This window comes from Chiloscyllium punctatum, chromosome 18, assembly GCF_047496795.1.
Source record: "Chiloscyllium punctatum isolate Juve2018m chromosome 18, sChiPun1.3, whole genome shotgun sequence".
Lineage (NCBI taxonomy): Eukaryota > Metazoa > Chordata > Chondrichthyes > Orectolobiformes > Hemiscylliidae > Chiloscyllium > Chiloscyllium punctatum.
The window spans coordinates 98260958-98280061 of record NC_092756.1 but is presented as its reverse complement, the minus strand read 5'-3'; positions in this window follow the sequence as shown (position 1 = coordinate 98280061).

The window sequence follows — 19104 nt, the reverse complement described above, 5'->3', positions numbered from 1 at the left end:
CTGAAAGGGATGAAGTTAGAGGGCTATGGAGAGAGGGGCTAGCTAGGTAGCTCTTTCAGGAGCCTGTACAGACATGATGGGTCGAATGGCCTCCTGTCCTGTAAAACTTTATGATTCTACTTCAGGCACTGGGCGTGTCATCCTGGATGTTGTCAACATGCTTCTGGAGCGGGATTGAACCTCTGACTCATGTGAGAGTGTTGCCCCTTGAACCACAACTGGCTGCATGCTCAGAGAAACCATGCACTCAGACCCAATTGTGTGCTGCTGTCTCCAAATCCCCAAAGCCTATAATCGAATGGGAAATCAATGCCAAACAGCGTGTTTTAGAGGCGATGTGAACTTCATCTGAGGGTTTGAACACCATTCACCAGATCACTAAACAAAAAACAACAAAGAACTGCAGCTGTTGGAAATCAGACACAAAACCAGAAATTGCTGGAGAAACTCAGCAGGTCCAGCAGTATCAGTGGAGAGAAATCAGAATTAACATTTAGGGCCCAGTGACATTTCTACAGAACCCAGAGTCTGCGAGAAAGACAGAAGGAGGAGGTGATCACTGAGATGAAACACTTGGAATGAGTCTGGTTTCCATCTGGCATTTCTCCACCGAACTGATCTATATCTTACTGTATTCTTTAACAACCTTCCTCACAATCCACAACTCCACCAAACCTTTTGTTGTCTGCAAACTTACTCATCAGACCACCTACATTTTCATCCAAATCATTCATATATATTACAAACAACAGCAATCCCGGCACTGACCCTTGCAGAACACCGCTGGTCACAGAACTCCAATCAGAAAAGCATCCCTCCACAACTACTCTCTGTCTTCTATGTCCAAGCCAACATTATATCAAACTACCAACTCACTGCAAATCCCAGATGTCTTAATCTTCTCGACCAGTGTACCATGTGGGATCTTGTCAAATGAGAGATGTTGCATTTTAGTATCATAAATTCAGTGTCACTTCATTTTAAAAAAAATTAATCTATTTTTGTAATCAGCCTGTTCAGAGATGTAATTGCACACCTCTGGGGCAGCTGGGACTTCCCGTCCAGGGGTCAGGACACTGCCGCTGCACATCGATATGGTCCTCATGTCACTTCTTCACAGAGACCTGTGATGCAGAATGTGTTGAATTGAGTAAAATCATGTGGGGTATGGATAGGATAAATAGACAAAGTCTTTCCCCTGGGGTGGGGGAGACCAGAACTAGAGGGCACAGGTTTAGGGTGAGAGGGGAAAGATATAAAAGAGACCTAAGGGGCAGCTTTTTCACACAGAGGGTGGTACGTGTATGGAATGAGTTGACAAGAGGATGTGGTGGAGGCTGGTACAATTAGCATTTAAAAGGCATCTGGATGGGTATATGAATAGGAAGGGATTGGAGGGATATGGGCCAAGTGGTGGCAAATGAGACTAGATTAGGTTAGGGATATGTGGTCGGCATGGACGAGTTGGACCGAAGGGTCTGTTTCTGTGCTGTACGTTTCTATGACTCTATGAGTCAGAGAATTAACGCATCCTGGTCCATGAAGGCTCCTGGTCAGCAGCAGTCTGTTGGGGTTTTGGGAGTCAGATATGGGGAATCTTCCTGTTTGAACTGAGGAAATCCCTCTCTGGGCACCTTGGATAAGCAAGACTGAGGCCCGTCTCGAGGACTTTGCAGGTTAAGGGGTCTTCCAGATGTTAGCAGGAAAAGACAGGGCAGATCAACTATTTCCACTGGTTTGTGATTCTAGAACTAGGATTCATAGTCTAAAGGTTAAGGCCAGAGAATTCAGGAGAGACATTAGGAAGTATTTCTACACACACAGTATAGGAGAATTTCAGAACTCTCTCCACAAATGGCAGTTGATGTGAGGTGAGTTAATTTTAAATCTGAGCTAGTTTTGGTTTTGTTAAGCAGATGTATTAAGGGGGATGGACCCAAGGTCTATAGAGTTAGGCCACAGATCAACCATTGAATGGTGGGATAGGTTTGAGGGGCTGAATGGCTTCCTCCTGGTTCTGTGTTCTCTCTTCTTGAGATAAAACTCAAAAGCCAATACTGACTGAATAGGTAAACGGTGACAAGCTGGAGCTATGTGACCAGGTTAGTAGCATTGTCATCCTTGGAGTCAGATGGCCTGGAGTTCAATCCCCACCTCAGGACTTGTATTTTGTTTTGAGGTGAGATGTCTTTCGACAGAGAAGTGGTTAAAGCAGGTATGTTGGCTGCTGTTGGTTCAGGTTGGTGCTCTGGGTTCTGTGGTACTGTGTGGGAACAGGGACGTCTCCCTGCATCCTGGCCAACATTATTTTCTGAACCATCACAACCAGAAATAGACACTTTGCTCACATTCACCTCATCCTTTAGAAAAAAAAATTGCCCCAACCTGAACTCTGTTGAGTCAACATTAACCATTAGGAGCCAAACTGAACCCAGCCTAGAACAAAATTATATGCCATTGGTATAAAGAAAAGACAGATATTTGTATTTGGAAATGCGAATATCAGATTTTGTTTTGATAACGTTCATGTGAAGTGCCTTGGGAAAGTACAGTACACCAAAAGTGCTTTCTTAGTTGTGGTGCCACTATCACTGAATAAATGATGCACACCAATTCAGGACTACAGGTGCTGGAGATCAGAGTCTAGATCAGAGCGGTGCTGGAAAAGCACAGCAGGTCTGGCAGCATCCGAGGAGCAGGAGAATCATCGTTTTGGGCAGGAGCCCTTCATCAGGAATGGATTGCAGATGAAGGGCTCCTGCCCAAAACGTCGATTGGCCAATTCACTCTTATTTAACCCAGGAGAATTGTTAAATAGTTTAAAGGGAGTCTATCTGTAAACAACTGTAACAGGAGTGAGATGGGAAAGATATAAAAGAGACCTAAGGGGCAACCTTTTCACACAGAGGGTGGTACGTGTATGGAATGAGCTGCCGGAGGAAGTGGTGGAGGCTGGTACAATTGCAACATTTAAGAGGCATTTGGATGGGAATATGAATAGGAAGGGTTTGGAGGGATATGGGCCGGGTGCTGGCAGGTGGGACTAGATTGGATTGGGATATCTGGTTGGCATGGACAGGTTGGACTGAAGGGTCTGTTTCTGTGCTGTACGTCTCTATGACTCTATGTGGTTTGCATGGGTTCTGAAAAATTTAGTGTCAGAAAAATATTAATGACAAAGTGAGCAGCGCAGGGTGAGGGAAATACTTGGTGAGTGAGATTGTACTTAGATCTGTATTGGAGCAGTACTGATGATTGAGGGAACCAAAAAACACTGGAGATCACAGTGGGTCAGGCAGTGTCCGTGGAGAGAGAGTGAGCTCACATTTCGAGTCTGGGTGACTCCATCAGAGCTGGTGTGAAGTGTGGAGGGGGCAGCGTTTTCTGCTGTGCAGGGGTGGGGGGGGGAGGGTGGGGGGGTGGAGATGGAGTGCTGGGGAGAAAGGCTGGTGACAGTTCAGGTGAAGTGATCAGAATGTGAGAATTGCAGAACAATGGGCGTGTCTCCTATCAGACCGGGAAGGAGAGACAGTCCCACTGGTGTGGGGGGAGGACATGGTGACAGAGAATGTAACAGGGAAACCTAAAAGAAAGGGAAGGAGTGGGTTCACAATTTGAAGCTGTTGAGCTCAGTATTAACTCCAGAGGCTGTAAAGTGCCTTGCCTGAAGGGGAGATGTTGTTCCTCCAGTTTGTGCTGGGACTCCCTGGAGCACTGCAGCATGCTGAGGACAGATATGTGGGTGTAAGCAGCACACTGTGTTAAAATGACTGGCTACACAAAGGTCAGAGTCATGCTTGCGCATGTAGCGGAGGTGTTCCACAAAGTGGTCACCCAGTCTGCGTTTGGTTTCTCCAGTGTAGAGTAGGCCACATTGGGTGCACTGAATACAATACACAAGGTTGTGACTGAGGTGTAGTTACTGACTAATTGGCATCAAATTGCCAGTGACAGATCCTGTGAAGGGTGATTGGATTGTAACGTATGTCAAGACTCTTAGAGAGGATGGGCAGGTTGATGGCAAATGCTGTTCGATGTGAAGCTTATTGAAATGGTCCAGTAGCTTAAGGATACATTTCCGATATGGAGAGATATTAAACTCAGGTGAGAAGACAGGAGAAACTGGTGTGTCAAAATATTGTGAAGCATTACACATTAGGGTCAGGATGACAGAGGGTGACCAAAGGCTAAACAGGCTGGGATTCTACTCCCTGGAGTTTCGAAGAATGGGAGTTGACCCCATTGAAACATCTCGGAGTCTGAAGGGGTTTGACAGGGTGGATGCTGAGAGGGTGTTTCCCATCAGGGGAGAGGCTCAGAGCAGAGGGCACAGTCTCAGAATAAAGGGACATCCATTTAAGGCTGAGCTGAGGAGGAATCTCTTCTGTCAAAGGGTTCAGAGTCTTTGGAACTCCTTGCCACGGAGAGAGCTGTGGGGGCAGAGGCCTTGTATATGTTTAAGGCTCAGATCGATTCTTGATCAGGAGGGAAATGAAGGATTACGGGGAAAGGACAGGAAAGTGGACTTGAGGAGTGTTGGTTCAGCCATGACACTATTGAATAGCAGAGCAAGCTCAAGGGGCTGAATGGCCTATTCCAGCTCCTATTTCTTATCATCTTATTATTTGCCACACAGAAACAGGCCGTTCAGCCCAATTGATCTAGACTATATATTTATGCTCCATACAAATCTCACTCTGCTCCATCTAATGCCCCCACCAAATAGAGGGGGCCTTTATATTTGCCTCACTATTCTTTATGGTAGTGCATTGCATATTCCCCTCACCACTCCCTGTTTCTATGGAATTCTCTGTTGGATTTATTTGTATTTATGGCCTCAGCCTGGTTTGGGCCACAAATGAAAACAGCTTTGCTTCATCAACCCTTTTGTATAGAACATAGAACGGTACAATACAGGAACAGGCCCTTCGGTCCACCATGTCTGTGCTGACCATGAAGCCGTTGTAAACAAATCCCATCTGCCTAAACATGGTCTATATCTCTCTATTCCCTACCTCTACATGTGTCTGTCTAAGTATCTCTGAAACATTGCTATTGTATGTGTTTCTACCACCTCCCTGGTAGAACATTCCAGGCACCTACTGAACCCTGTGTAAAAACCTTGTTTCGCACATCTCCTTCAAACTTTCCCCCCCTCACCTTAAACTTATGCCCCCTAGTATTCGACAGTTCACCCCTGGGAATAAAGACTCTGACTGTCCACCCTATTCGTGTCTCTCAATTTTATTTACTATGACAGATCGCCCCTCAGCCTCTGACTCTCTGGTGAAGACAATCTAAGTGCATCCAACCTCCCCTTATAGCGAATAGGCTCCAATCCAGGCAATATCCTGGGAAACCTCCTTTGTAGCCTCTCCAAAGCCTGGACATCCTTCCTATAGTGTGGGTGACCAGGACTGCACACAGCTGCATACAGTTTCACAGCTGCAACATGACATGACAGATCTTTTACACTCAAAGCCCTGACCGATGAAGGCAAGCATGAATAGGGTTAATAGCCAAAGTGTTTTTTTTTTCCCAGGGTAGAGGAGTCCAGAACTAGAGGGCATAGGTTTAAGGAGAGAGGGGTAAGATTTAAAAGGGACCTAAAGGGCAACTTTTTCACACAGAGGGTGGTGCGTGTATGGAACCAGCTGCCAGAGGAAGTGGTGGAGGCTGGTACAATTACAACATTTAAAAGGCATCTAAATGTATATGAATAGGAAGGGCTTAGAGGGATATGAGCCAATTGCTGGCAAATAGAACTAGATTAATTTAGGATATCTGGTCAGCATGTACAAGTCAGACTGAAGGGTCTATTTCCGTGCTGCATATCGCTATGACTCTGACTTTAAGAAAATACAGACTTAACTCGATTGTTAAAAAAAAACTGAGGGGGCGATGACAATATGGTCTGGAATTGAAAATATATTTACAATCTGGAACGCAGTGACTGAAGGGATATCAGAAGCAGATTGAACAGGAATGATTGAAAGGTAATTGGATTAAATATTTGAAAAGATGCGATTCGCAGGGATGCAGCTGATTGGCTGGCTCATGGGAAGGGCCAGCCCCAGCGCTGTGAGTAGAGTGGCCTCATTCTGTGCTGTATCGTTCTCGGGTTTACTATCTCCCCTCCCACCTGCTCGAATGGTTCAGCAGCAAACACGACATCACCTCAGCGATCCTGTCCCCAGACTGTTTACTCCTTTCCTTTGTTGGTGACTTTCTTTCTTCCCTCGTGTGTCACAGGCGGTGCATTGTGCTCTAGGGGACTTGAGCTGGTTGTCATGGAAACGCCCAATTTCCTTTCGGAGAGCGGGAGAGAAGTTGGCTGCAGGGGCTTCCCAGGGATATCAGCACACAGCTTCATAAAACCAGCCATTGTTCCATCTCCCACTGATACCCTTGCTGCCTCTATCAATTGGAAATATCTCTTACACTTCCCATCTGTGAGGGAGAACTCAGAGAGAGAGAGGATTGATGTCAGACACAGTGACAGTTCCCTCATTGCCGGGATGGACCTGACCAAATCTCAGCTCAATTTAACCATTTGGGGAACGGTGGGGGGTGGGGCGGAATGGCCGAAGGTGACAGAGGGTCAGGGGGTATGGAGGATTGTGCAGTGGGAATGTGGAGTGCAACCTCTCAGGGAGAATAACCGAGGGACATTTAAGAGGAAATCAGATAAACCCATAAGGAAAAAAACACACGAGGGTGATGGGAGGAGGATTGCATAGTGCATAAATACGAGGAGGACTAGTTGGGCTGAATGGCCTGTTTCTGTGCTGTAATATTCTCTGTCATTTGGAATGGAATGAGCTGTTTCTGAAGGACCTGCCAAATTCAAAGGGCAGTCGCCTGGTCTTTTACATCCAGCTTCAGGAGTCTCTGAAAAGGAGGATTCCTCCTCCACATCCTTCTGGAGAGAGGAGCACTTCCGAGTTGGGCATCTCGCACGGATTAGGCTGTATCTCTTGAGGAAAAGGGATTGGCTATCTTTGGTGAATAAAGCACTTTCATCCAAGCCAAAAGATTGTGTGTTTGACCCCCTAATCCAAGAATCTGCTCAGAAAATATCTGGGTGGAATGGTCCCATGGGTAAACCCAGTGGGATCTGTTGACCATCTGAAATGGGTCACTCAGTAAGATCTCAACAGGTGACCCAGTCACGATGCCATTGGTGTGTGTGAGAGTCTGAGTGTGTTTGTGTGTGCATATGTGAGAATGTGTGCATATGTATGTGTGTGAGAGAGAGTGTGAGCATCTGTGTGTGAGTGTGAGCATGTATGTGTTTGCATGTAAGAGAGTGAGAGCGTGTGTGTGAGCGCATCTGTGTGAGAGTGCGTGTGAGAGTGCGTGTGAGTGAGAGTGAGACTGAGTGCATGTGTGTGAGTGTGTATGAGTCCATGTGTGAGTGAGAGAATGTGTGTGGGAGTGCGTTTGTATGTGAGTGAGAATGTATGTGAGTGAGAGTGCATGAGTGAGAGTGTGTGTAAGTGTATGTGTGTTTGACAGAGACCATGCATGTCTGTGTGAGTGAGTGTAAGTGAGAGTGCATGAGTGTGTAAGAGAGAATGTGTGTGTGTGTGAGTTGTGTGTATGTGTGTGTGTGTGTGTGAGAGTGTGTGTGTATGTAATGTGTGTGTGTGTGTGAGTTAGAGTGTATGTGAGAGTGTGTGTGAGTACGTGTGTGTGTGCATGCGTGTGTGAGAGTACGTGTTTGTGTGTGTGCGTTAGTGTGAGAGTAAGTGTGTGTGCTTGTGTGTGTGTGCATGTGTGTGTGTGCATGTATGTGCGTGTGTGAGTGAGAGTGCGTGTATGTGTGTGAGTGCATGTGTGCGCATGTGTGAGTGTGCGAGTGTGAGAGTGTGTGCGTGTGTGAGTGCATGTGTGCGCGCATGTGTGTGTGTGTGTGGAACCTTGCGCAGTAAAGCTGATGTGTTTCCCACGTTCTGACAGTGACTGCACGCCCTTTACTAGGATGGTCCTGAGGGTATGAAATACAAGTCTTCGTTTTGACACACTCTAAAGGAACAGGTTTCAGGACTTTTTAAAAACAGGTGAAATTATGTATCTTCAGTTTTAATGCCCAGGCTGTGGACACTTTATTGGCTGAGCCTGATGGAACAACTCCCATAAACATGCAGTCTGTCTAGCTCAGGTTACCATGACACTGCACTTTGTGTTAAGATAAATTACTTCCCTGATTTCACATGGAAGCATCTTGGCCTAGTTTTAAAATTCCATCTCCTTTCACTTTTCAATAAATTCCTGCAAATACTACAGCAAGCCATTTGGCCCTTCTGCTCTGTGCTGGTGTTCACCCTGCACATGAGCTCCCATCCTCCCCTCAGTGTATTAGCCGTCCCTTGATTTGGATTCCCCAGCTAGAGTAGATTGTTTCTCTTGCTCTTCCCCGTTGTCCTTTTGAAACTGCGCCCAGATGATTGCTCAGCTTTATAAACTCCAGAGGACACAAACCAGTTGGTGCCCTTCCTCATTTAACCCCATCCCTCCTTCTATTCCTGGTGAATTGGTGCTGTACCCTGTGTAAGGCCGGTTAATCTGACTGAAAGCGCCCAGAATTGAATACTGTTACCCCTCAGAGTATTCCAATGAGGTATAGGGGCGTATTGGACCCAAGAACAAAGGAACAGAAATAACACCATTCAGCCCACTGGGGCTGCTGCACCTTCAATCATGGCTGATAAGTTTCTCAACCTCATTCTCCCACTTTCTCCCCATAAGCCTTGATCCCCCTGATACTCAAGAACAGATTGACCATGAGAAATTCAAATTGTAGTTACTCACTTTGAAGAGTTTGAGGTGTTTCTCTGGAGGCTGTATATGTTAAAGTTTCAGCCTTCATTCTGAATACCACATCAGACCATTTGGCCCTGCTGTTCTGTGCTGACTAATGGGAGTTGGAATGGGGATGCACCAGCTGACTCCCAGTTTAGGAGATGAACACAGGGACAGTATCATCGAGTCATACAGTACGGAAACAAATCCTTCGGCCTAAATGCTCTGTACTGGTGTTTAAACTCCAAATGGGCTTCCTCCCAGCCCCTCTTCATCTCCCCCACATCACATTGTCCTTTCTCCCTCGTCTTTATCCAGCTTCCTCTTAAATGCAGCAGTTTAACTCATCACCACTTCCCGTGGGTGTGAGGTCCACCTTCTCCCCACTCTCTGCGTCCCAACCTTTCTCTTGAATTCTTGTTTGGATCTACTGCAACTGTCTTATACGGATGATCCCAGAACCAAACACTCTCTCTCTCTCTCTCTCTCTCTCTCTACCTGGGATAGCACTGCTGCCTCTCGGCACCAGGGACCCAGGTTTGATTCCATCCCCGGGCAACTGTCTGTGTTGAGTTTGCACGTTCTCCCTGTGTCTGTGTGGGTTTACTCTGGGTGCTCCGATTTCCTCCCACATTCCAAAGATGACAAGAATCTCTTGTCAAGAGGAAGAAGGAGGCTTATGTAAAGATGAAACGTGAAGACTCAGTTAGGGTGCTTGAGAGCTATAGGTTAGCCAGGAAGGACCTAAAGAGAGAGCTAAGAAGAAGCAGAAGGGGACATGAGAAGTCTTTGGCAGATAGGATCAAGGAAAACCCTAAAGCTTTCTATAGGTATGTCAGGAATAAAAAAATGACTAGAGTAAGATTAGGGCCAGTCAAGGAGAGTAGTGGGAAGTTGTGCATGGAGTCCGAGGAGATAGGAGAGGTGCTAAATGAATATTTTTTGTCAGTATTCACATAGGAAATAGACAATGTTGTTGAGGAGAATACTGAGATACAGGCTGTTAGATGAGATAGGATTGAGGTTCATAAGGAGGTGGTGTTAGCAATTCTGGAAAGTTTGAAGATACATAAGTCTCCTGGGCCAGATGGGATTTATCCTTGGATTCTCTAGGAAGCCAGGGAGGAGATTGCTGAGACTTTGGCTTTGATCTTTATGTCGTCGTTGTCTACAGGAATAGTGCCAGAAGACTGGAGGAGAGCAAATGTTGTCCCCTTGTTCAAGAAGGGGAGTAGAGACAACCCTGGTAATTTTAGACCAGTGACCATTACTTTGGTTGTGGGTAAAGTGTTGGAAAGGATTACAAGAGATAGGATTTATAAACATCTAGACAGGAATAAGTTGATTTGGGATAGTCAACATGGTTTTGTGAAGGGTAGGTCATGCCTCACTAACCTTACTCAGTTCTTTGAGAAGGTGACCAAACAGGTGGATGAGAATAAAGTGGTTGATGTGGTGTGTATGGATTTCAGTAAGGCACTTGATAAGGTTCCCCATGGTAGCCTATTGCACAAAATACAGAGGCATGGGATTGAGGGTGATTTAGCAGTTTGGATCAGAAATTGGCTAGTTCTAAGAAGACAGAGGGTGGTGGTTAATGGGAAATGTTCATCCTGAAGTTCAGTTACTAATGGGGTACCGCAAGGATCTGTTTTGGGGTCACTGCTGTTTGTTATTTTTATAAATGACCTGAATGAGGGCAGAGAAGGATGGGTTAGTAAATTTGTAGATGACATTAAGGTTGGTGGAATTATGAGCAGTGCTGAAGGATGTTGCAGGCTAGAGAGGGACATAGATAAGCTGCAGAGCTGGGCTGAGAGGTGGCAAATGGAGTTTAATGTGGAAAAGTGTGAGGTGATTCACTTTGGAAGGAGCAACTGAAATGCAAAGTACTGGGCTAATGGTAAGATTCTTGGTAATGTAGATGAGCAGAAAGATCTCGGTGTCCATGTGCAGAGACCCCTGAAAATTGCCACCTAAGGTTGCTAGTGTTGTTAAGAAGGCGTGTTTGGTTTTATTGGGAGAGGGACTGAGTTTCGGAGCCATGAGGTCATGTTGCCGCTTTACAAAACTCTGGTGTGGCCGCACTTGGAGTATTGTGTACAGTTCTGGTCACCGCATTATAGGAAGGATGTGGAAGCATTGGAAAGGGTTCAGCGGAGATTTACCAGGATGTTGCCTGGTATGGAGGGAAGGCCTTATGAGGAAAGGCTGAGGGAACTGAGGCTGTTTTTGTTGGAGTGAAGAAGGTTGGGAGGTGACTTAATAGAGACATATAAGGTAATTAGAGGGTTAGACAGGGTGGACAGGGAGAGCCTTTTTCCTTGGATGGTGATGGCTAACACGAGGGGACATAGCTTTAAATTGAGGGGTGATAGATATAGGACAGATGTCAGAGGTAGGTTCTTTACTCAGACAGTAGTAGGGGTGTGGAACAGTAGTCGACTTGCCAACTTTAAGGACATTTGATTAGACATTGGATAGGCATATGGATGAGAATGGAATAGTGTAGGTTAGATGGGCTTCAGATTGGTTCCACAGGTCGGTACAACATTGAGGGCCAAAGGGCCTGTACTGCGCTGGAATGTTCTATGTGGAGGTTCGGGTGGATTGTCCCTGGGAAATACAGGGTTTACAGGGATAGACTGGGGAGGTGAGTCTGGGTGGGATGCTCTTTGGAGGGGTCAATAAGCACTCGATGGGCTGAATGGCCTGCATCCAGGGATAGGGATTCTATTCTAAGGTTCTCTCTCTCTCCCCATTCAGAATTTCACACTTTGACCCTCAGTCTGACTGACCGTAGCGTCTCCATGTACCTTATATCTGTCAGGTTGGATTTACTGTGCAGACTTGGCGAATTTCAAAGTTAGCATCAGGCCAGGAATACTTGACCTCAGTTGCACCAGGATTGAGAAGGGAGAGGAAGACAAGGATTGGGGGCCCTTCAGTTGATCTCTACCCAGTGACCGTGCCAAGACCCACCCCAACCGGACAGCCTCCCAGTTCAAAACATCTGCTGACTCCTGTGGTTGCACAGCTCAGTGGGACCTGTTTCCTGGACTGACAGGTGGGGAGCAGACATTCAGGTTAAACACACAGAGAGCTCAGTGTAACATCAGCGAGCTTCAGAAAGGAGCTTTCGGGAAAGGCTGTCTGGACACAGAGAGAGAGAGAGAGAGAACAGTGAGGACTCCGTCAATGTTCCCACAGGTTCTCCTCTCAGGCTGAGCAATGAAGGGGTTAATCTGTGCCGCAGCGACATTGTAACTAACCTGGTTATTCTGAAATCCTGTAATCACATTACTGATGTGGGATTTGTTGGGATAAGGCAGCTCATTGTGTAAGTACACAGTTAAGACTGCAGTCCCTCCTGACCACAGCACAGCTTTCTCAATGAGCTCTTTGTTCACCCCAATCGCAGGGGTTTGCCTCTGAATTGCACACTCATGTTCAGCTGGGAATGGGACAGACATGGCAGTAACACACCGCTGCCCCTTCCAATACAGCCCCTCTCACCCTGACCCTACACCCCCATACCCTCACCCTGACACCACACCCCAACTCCCCCCCCTCAGCCCTCTCCCACCCTGACCCTACACCCCCCCCACCCTGACTCCACACTCCAACTCCCCTCCCTCAGCCCTCTCCCACCCTGACCCACACCCCCCCCACCCTGACTCCACACCCCAACTCCCCTCCCTCAGCCCTCTCCCACCCTGACCCACACCCCCCCCACCCTGACTCCACACCCCAACTCCCCTCCCTCAGCCCTCTCCCACCCTGACCCACACCCCCCCCACCCTGACTCCACACCCCAACTCCCCTCCCTCAGCCCTCTCCCACCCTGACTCCACACCCCAACCCCACCACTTTCAGGCCCCTCCCACCATGACCCACCCCCACCCTCCCTCAGCACCCTCATCTTCTGGCAACCCCTCCCACCTTGACTCTGCACCACCAACCCTTCAACCCCCTCCCACTCTCCCACAGCCCCTTCCTGCTCTCCCCGAACCTCCTCCCAACCCGACTCTCCTCAACTCTCCACAATCCCAACTCCATCCCTCAACACCCTCCCATACTAACTCCCCTAATCCATCAACACCCTCCCACCCCGACTCTCCCATCCCTCAACCCCCTCCCACCCTCAATCCCCTTTCACCCCAACTCCCCCATCCATCAACACCCTCCCATCCTGATTCCCCTTGATCTCTCAACATCCTTCCACCCCGACTCCTCCCACCTCTCAACACTCTCCCTCAACCCCCTCCCATCCTTCTCCATCAATCCCACCCTCCTTCAAACCCCAACCCTGACCCTTCCTCAATGCCTTCCCACCCCAATTTGCCTCCATCCCATCAGTTCACCCCCTGGCGATCTGTGGGACAAAGGACAATGTGACAATATTTCATCACCTGATTTTGGGATTTAGTTTCATTGTTGGATGTTGCTCATAGATCACTGAGTCAACTCAGATACTGGGAGCAGGTATTACCCACAATGTGTTGTCTTACTGGGCTGAGACTGGTTCAAATCCTGTCCTATACAATTGTAAAACTTTAACAAAATATTGGGAATTTGAAATTCTGTACCTCACTGGGAGCTGACTGTCAGACTGTCTTTCAGAATCCGTCTGGTTCATTACTGCTCTGTGAGCGTGACCATCCTTACTAGTCTGGCCCTCCATGTGACTTCAGACCAACACCACTGCCTGAGGAAGTGCCTCAGCAAGATAATTCTTTACTCTCAAGTAAAAACAACATACTACAGATACTGAAATTGGAAATAAAACCAGAAAGTGCTGGAGGAGCTCAGCAGGTCTGGCAACATCTGTGGAGAGAAATGCAGAGATAAAATTTCCAGTCTGATATGACTCTATTTCACTGTCCTGAGCCTCCAACACTGCGACACTCCCTCAGCACTGACCCTCCGACAGTACAGCACTCTCTCAGGACTGACCCTCCGACAGTGCAGCACTCCCTCAGCATTGACCCTCTGACAGTGCGGCACTCCCTCAGCACTGACCCTCTGACAGTGCGGCACTCCCTCAGTCCTCACCCTCTGACAGTGCGGCACTCCCTCAGTCCTCACCCTCTGACAGTGCGGCACTCCCTCAGCACTGACCCTCTAACGGTGTGGCACTCCCTCAGCACTGACCCTCCGACAGTACAGCACTCCCTCAGCACTGACCCTCCGAAGGTGCAGCACTCCCTCAGCACTGACCCTTCGACAGTGCGGCACTCCCTCAGCACTGACCCTCCGATAGTGCAGCACTCCCTCAGCACTGACCCTTCGACAGTGCGGCACTTCCTCAGCACTGACCCTCCGATAGTGCAGCACTTCCTCAGCCCTGACCCTCCGATAGTGCAGCACTTCCTCAGCACTGACCCTCCGATAGTGCAGCACTTCCTCAGCACTGACCCTCCGATAGTGCAGCACTCCATCAGCACTGACCCTTTGACAGTGCAGCACTTCCTCAGCACCGACCCTCCGACAGTGCGGCACTCCCTCAGCACTGACCCTCCGACAGTGCGGCACTCCCTCTGCACTGACCCTCCGACAGTGCGGCACTCCCTCAGCACTGACCCTCCGACAGTGCGGCACTCCCTCAGCACTGACCCTCCGACAGTACTTTATTCTGAGTTTTCTCCCAGACCTTTTACCCAATGAATACACTGGGATGGCTTGATCTCACACTGTTCTAGTAAGGCCTGGTGTTTATGGTGTTTATGATTGAGTTGAAGTTGGCCTGCGGTTTTGCAGTGTTCTGTCTAGAGCTGTCACTGCTCGTTTCATTGGCTTGGGACATGGATCAAGGTGGTTGCCAGTTGGTTCTGACACATGGCTGTCCTGCTGGGTCAGGGCGGTGAAGATGGTGATTTGTTTCTCAGTGCCTGAAATGTAACAGACCCACCAACAAGGCATCACACCCCACCCCACCCCAGTAAGTCAGGAGAGTGTGTGAGAATCGTTGCTCACTCATCCCCTGCTCTTTCTAATGTATTCAGACATTATGACAATTACTGCAGTGCGTAACCATTCTGCAAATGTTTAATAAGGCTTAACCCCATCTGTGCAAAAGTGTTTGCAGCAACTGAACTGATTGGATGGTGTGATGAAAACAACAATGACTTGCATTTATATAGAACCCCCTCTATTCCAATGGCCCAAGGTGCTTCTCAGGAGCAGAGTGTAACACTGAGACACAGCAGGAAATATTCAGTCCCACCGCCAAAAGCTTGGCCAATTTTATAGATCTTAGGAGCATCTTAATGGGGTCAGGGGAGGGCGTGAAATTGGGGTGGGCTGGGAGGTTAGGGAGGAAATTTCAGAGTCTGGGTGTTCACCAATGTGCAAGCAATTAAACTTTTTCATCAACACCCCTCTCATTTATTCGCCATCTTTCAGAGCCTCGGAATGTCCCAGAGCACAGACGACAGCGCAATGTTTCTGGACACACAGTCAGTGTTGTGTGATGTGGTGACGGCAGCAGACTGTTTGTACACAGCAGGATCCCACAAACAGCTCCACGTAAACGATCCTGGCTAGTCTGACGCTGGTAGCGTTGGCTGAGCCGTAAATCCTGGCCCCATTCACTGCGGAGAAACCCCCTCCCCCCCCCACCCCCATCCCCATCCCCATCCCCATCCCCATCCCCATCCCCTTCCCCATCCCCATCCAGATCACTCAGGAGAACAGGCCCAATTTAGTGAGAACGTACAGACTGTTGCACGGAGTGATAGGGTGGGGAGGGAAACTGGGAGGGGGACACTTTTAAAAATATGTGGAATAAACACATTGAGGGCAGGAAGAATGTAGCTTTGACTTAAATTTAAATAAACAGCAACCTGTGTGTGTGTGTGTGGCTTAATTAGAAACTTGTGAGAACAGAGCATCACAGTGATTACTGACACCGTACTAATTCCCTGGCCCTCTGCCATCAAACATATTTTTGCAAGGACATTCTGCCCGCGATCTGCGAGCCCCGGTGCCGTGTGTGGCTGTTCCAGTCTCGATCCCTTGCTGCCTCCACCCATTTGGGCCCTCTCTCTAGGCCTCAGTGCTGTCTGCGTGCATAAAATAAACCATAACTTTTTATTAAAATAACAGATACCATCGAAGGGAGTAACAGGGCTATAATTCTATTTGGGTGATGTTATATACCGCAAACGGTGAAGTTTGCAGCCAGTTTATAAAAGAGCATCCAAGTAACTGGTCTGAATTCCAGGCCGATGGCTCTCTCATAGGTATTTATTTTAAGGAACAGAGCTCCTCTGTCTGAAGTTAGCTCAGGGAAAGGTTGAGAAATCACAAGACCACAATCACAGCCAGTTTCAGGCCCTGGGGATCTCATCTGTTGCTGCGCTCCTGTGACCATGAGGTATACATTTCAAACTGTCTTTCTCCAGCCCAGGCCATTTTGGACTGAGATGAGGAGGGATTTCTTTGCTCAGAAAAGGCGGTGGTCTGTGGAACTATCTGCCCGAGAGACGTGGGGAAGTTCAGTATCCTCAAGAAAGAGTTTAATGGATTTCTAGATATTTATGACAAAGGATAATGTGGGGAGATGGTGTTGGCGAGATCATCCAGAGTGGTGGAACAGGTTTGAGGGGCAGAATGGCCTACTCCTGCTCCTATTTCTTTCGTTCTGGCAGAGGTGAGGGGTTGTTCAGTGGACTAGCAATCCATGAGCCAAGCAAATTTCATAAACTCAGCAGGTCCAGCAACATCTGTGGAGTGAGAGACAGAGTTAAGGTTTTGAGTCCAATAGTTTTTCTTTAGAGCACAGAACACTGCTGACTCCGTCCTGACAAACTGTCATACTGGACTCAAAACGCTAACTCTGCTTCTCTCTCCACTGCTGTGACCAGACCTGCTGAGTTTGTCCAGCATTCTGAGAGTTTGTTTCAGATTTCCAGCAGCCCCAGTGTTTTGCTTTCTGATGGATCAGGTGCAAGTTCCAGAAACAGGGATTCAAATCCAATCACGGCATTTATGGAATTTGATGCAATAAAAATGCAGAATAAAATATCACTCCAAACGGTGTGCATGTAGCGTTACCAAAACCCATGTGATTCACTCTTATCTCTCAGCCATCTCAACATGGTCTGGCCGACATGGGACTCCAGACCCACACACTATGGTTGCCTTTTAACTGCCTTTCAAAATGACACTAGCAAGGTTCAGTAATGAGGGGGCGCTGCACTGTCAGAGGGTCAGTGCTGAGGGAGTGCCGCACTGTCGGAGGGTCAGTGCTGAGGGAGTGCCGCACTGTCGGAGGGTCAGTGCTGAGGGAGTGCCGCACTGTCGGAGGGTCAGTGCTGAGGGAGTGCCGCACTATCGGAGGGTCAGTACTGAGGGAGTGCCGCACTATCGGAGGGTCAGTACTGAGGGATTGCCGCACTATCGGAGGGTCAGTGATTAGGGAATGCCTCACTGTTGGAGGGTCAGGGCTGAGGGAGTGCCACACTGTCAGAGGGTCAGTGCTGAAGGAGTGCCGTACTGTCAGAGGGTCAGTGCTGAGGGAGAGCCGCACTGTCGGAGGGTCAGTGCTGAGGGAGTGCCGCACTGTCGGAGGGTCAGTGCTGAGGGAGTGCTGCGCTATCAGATATGTTGCCCTTTCTTGTTTTTCTGAGGAGTCCCCTCACCTCACAAGTGAAATTGAAATATCTTACGACACAAATTGTGTGATTGGAGAGGATTCTCCTCTGAGTCCTGATGAATATCCCTCAATCCACATCAATAAATACAGACTTTCTGGTCAAATGTGCTGTGTGTGGGAGATGGAGTGCAGACATTAACTGCCGAAGCTATAGTTTACAACAGCGACTTCAGCTTCAATAGTATTTCATTATCTGGTGAGTATTTTGGGACTTTGAGTATGTGAGAAACTTTCTGTAGAAATCCCAGAGGTTCTCTTTGTGAGTCTCCTTTGTCCCTTGATATTTTGTTGGCAGTTACACAGAGCACAGAAACGGTGTCCTCCTCCTGTCCAAGTCACTGCAAGGGGATGTAATCTCCCCAACCCAGCCTCCCTGACCCATCCCGTGTGCCCAAATCCCAGTATCCATTTTTTTTAGTGTGATTGTGTTACTTTTAGAGAGCAGTGAAGATTATCCCATTCCCTTGCCTGAACTTGATGGGTTGACTATCTAACAGTTTAGGAGGTGGTGGGTCATTCAGTCTATCATTGGCACTGGCTCTCTGAACAAGCCATCCGATTGGTCCTGCTGTCTAGTGCCCCTCTTCAGCCCTACAAAACCCATTCTCCCTTGCAATTATTTATTCAGTTCATCTTTGTCAAAGTTCCTACTAAATCTGCTTCAACTGCCCAAGTCACACCAACATAGTGCACTAGAGAAAGTCTCATCTCTCTTTAATATCCATTACCTTGAAATATGGTTTTGTCCAAAGTTATTTTGCTTCTAACCTTTATTTGTCCTCCAATTCCTACCCAGCTTAGCAATTGGTTAACACAAATACACTGAAAATAATTAATTTAATTGATTTCCATTACTTCTTGGGCTGTATTTGAATTCAGGTCCCAGTGCTGAACAGGAATATTTACACCTTATCCTGAATCAGCAAATTAGGGTTTTGTTTTCTGAAGCATTTTGCAACAGTTTGGTTATGTTTCTCTTCATATTTTTTAGAAAAGAAAAACAGACCGTTCTCGCCCCTTTAGTCTGTGATTTCACAATCAGCCTGAAACAAACAGACAGAGTCTTACTCTGAAACCCACAGGCAGGGAGGAACATGAAATCATTTGTAGAACTGTCTTAATTGTTGCTTTAATCTTCACCCATGGGGAAGGGATGTTAAAAAATGAATAAATCTGGATTAGCCCCCATCCCTACAAACTTGCTGATCAAATTCATCTCAACAACTGATCTCACACTTGTGAATCGACAATTGTTTACAGCTTTTCTACTGAAACTAATTATCATTTTGCTTTTCATAGTCAGTACTTTAATTCTTTTAATTTATTGAGCAAAAAAAAGAGAGTAATTTGATGTGAGAGCGATTTCCCTCCAGGCTCTAGACCAATGTCTGAATCACATTGACTGTTATAAAAACAAAGGCTTTGGGTCAGGGAGAGATGGGGACAGGGTGTTTGTAGTGAGGGGAGAGATAAGGAGGATGTGCTAAATCTTTATGAATCGCTGATTAGGTCTCTGTTGGAACATCGGGTCGGATTCGAGAAGCTGCTAGGCTTTAGCAAGGATGTAGGGGAGATTTAACAGGGTGGTTCTAGGGTCGAGGGACTTCAGGCGTCTTGAGGGATTCAGGAAGCTGGGACTG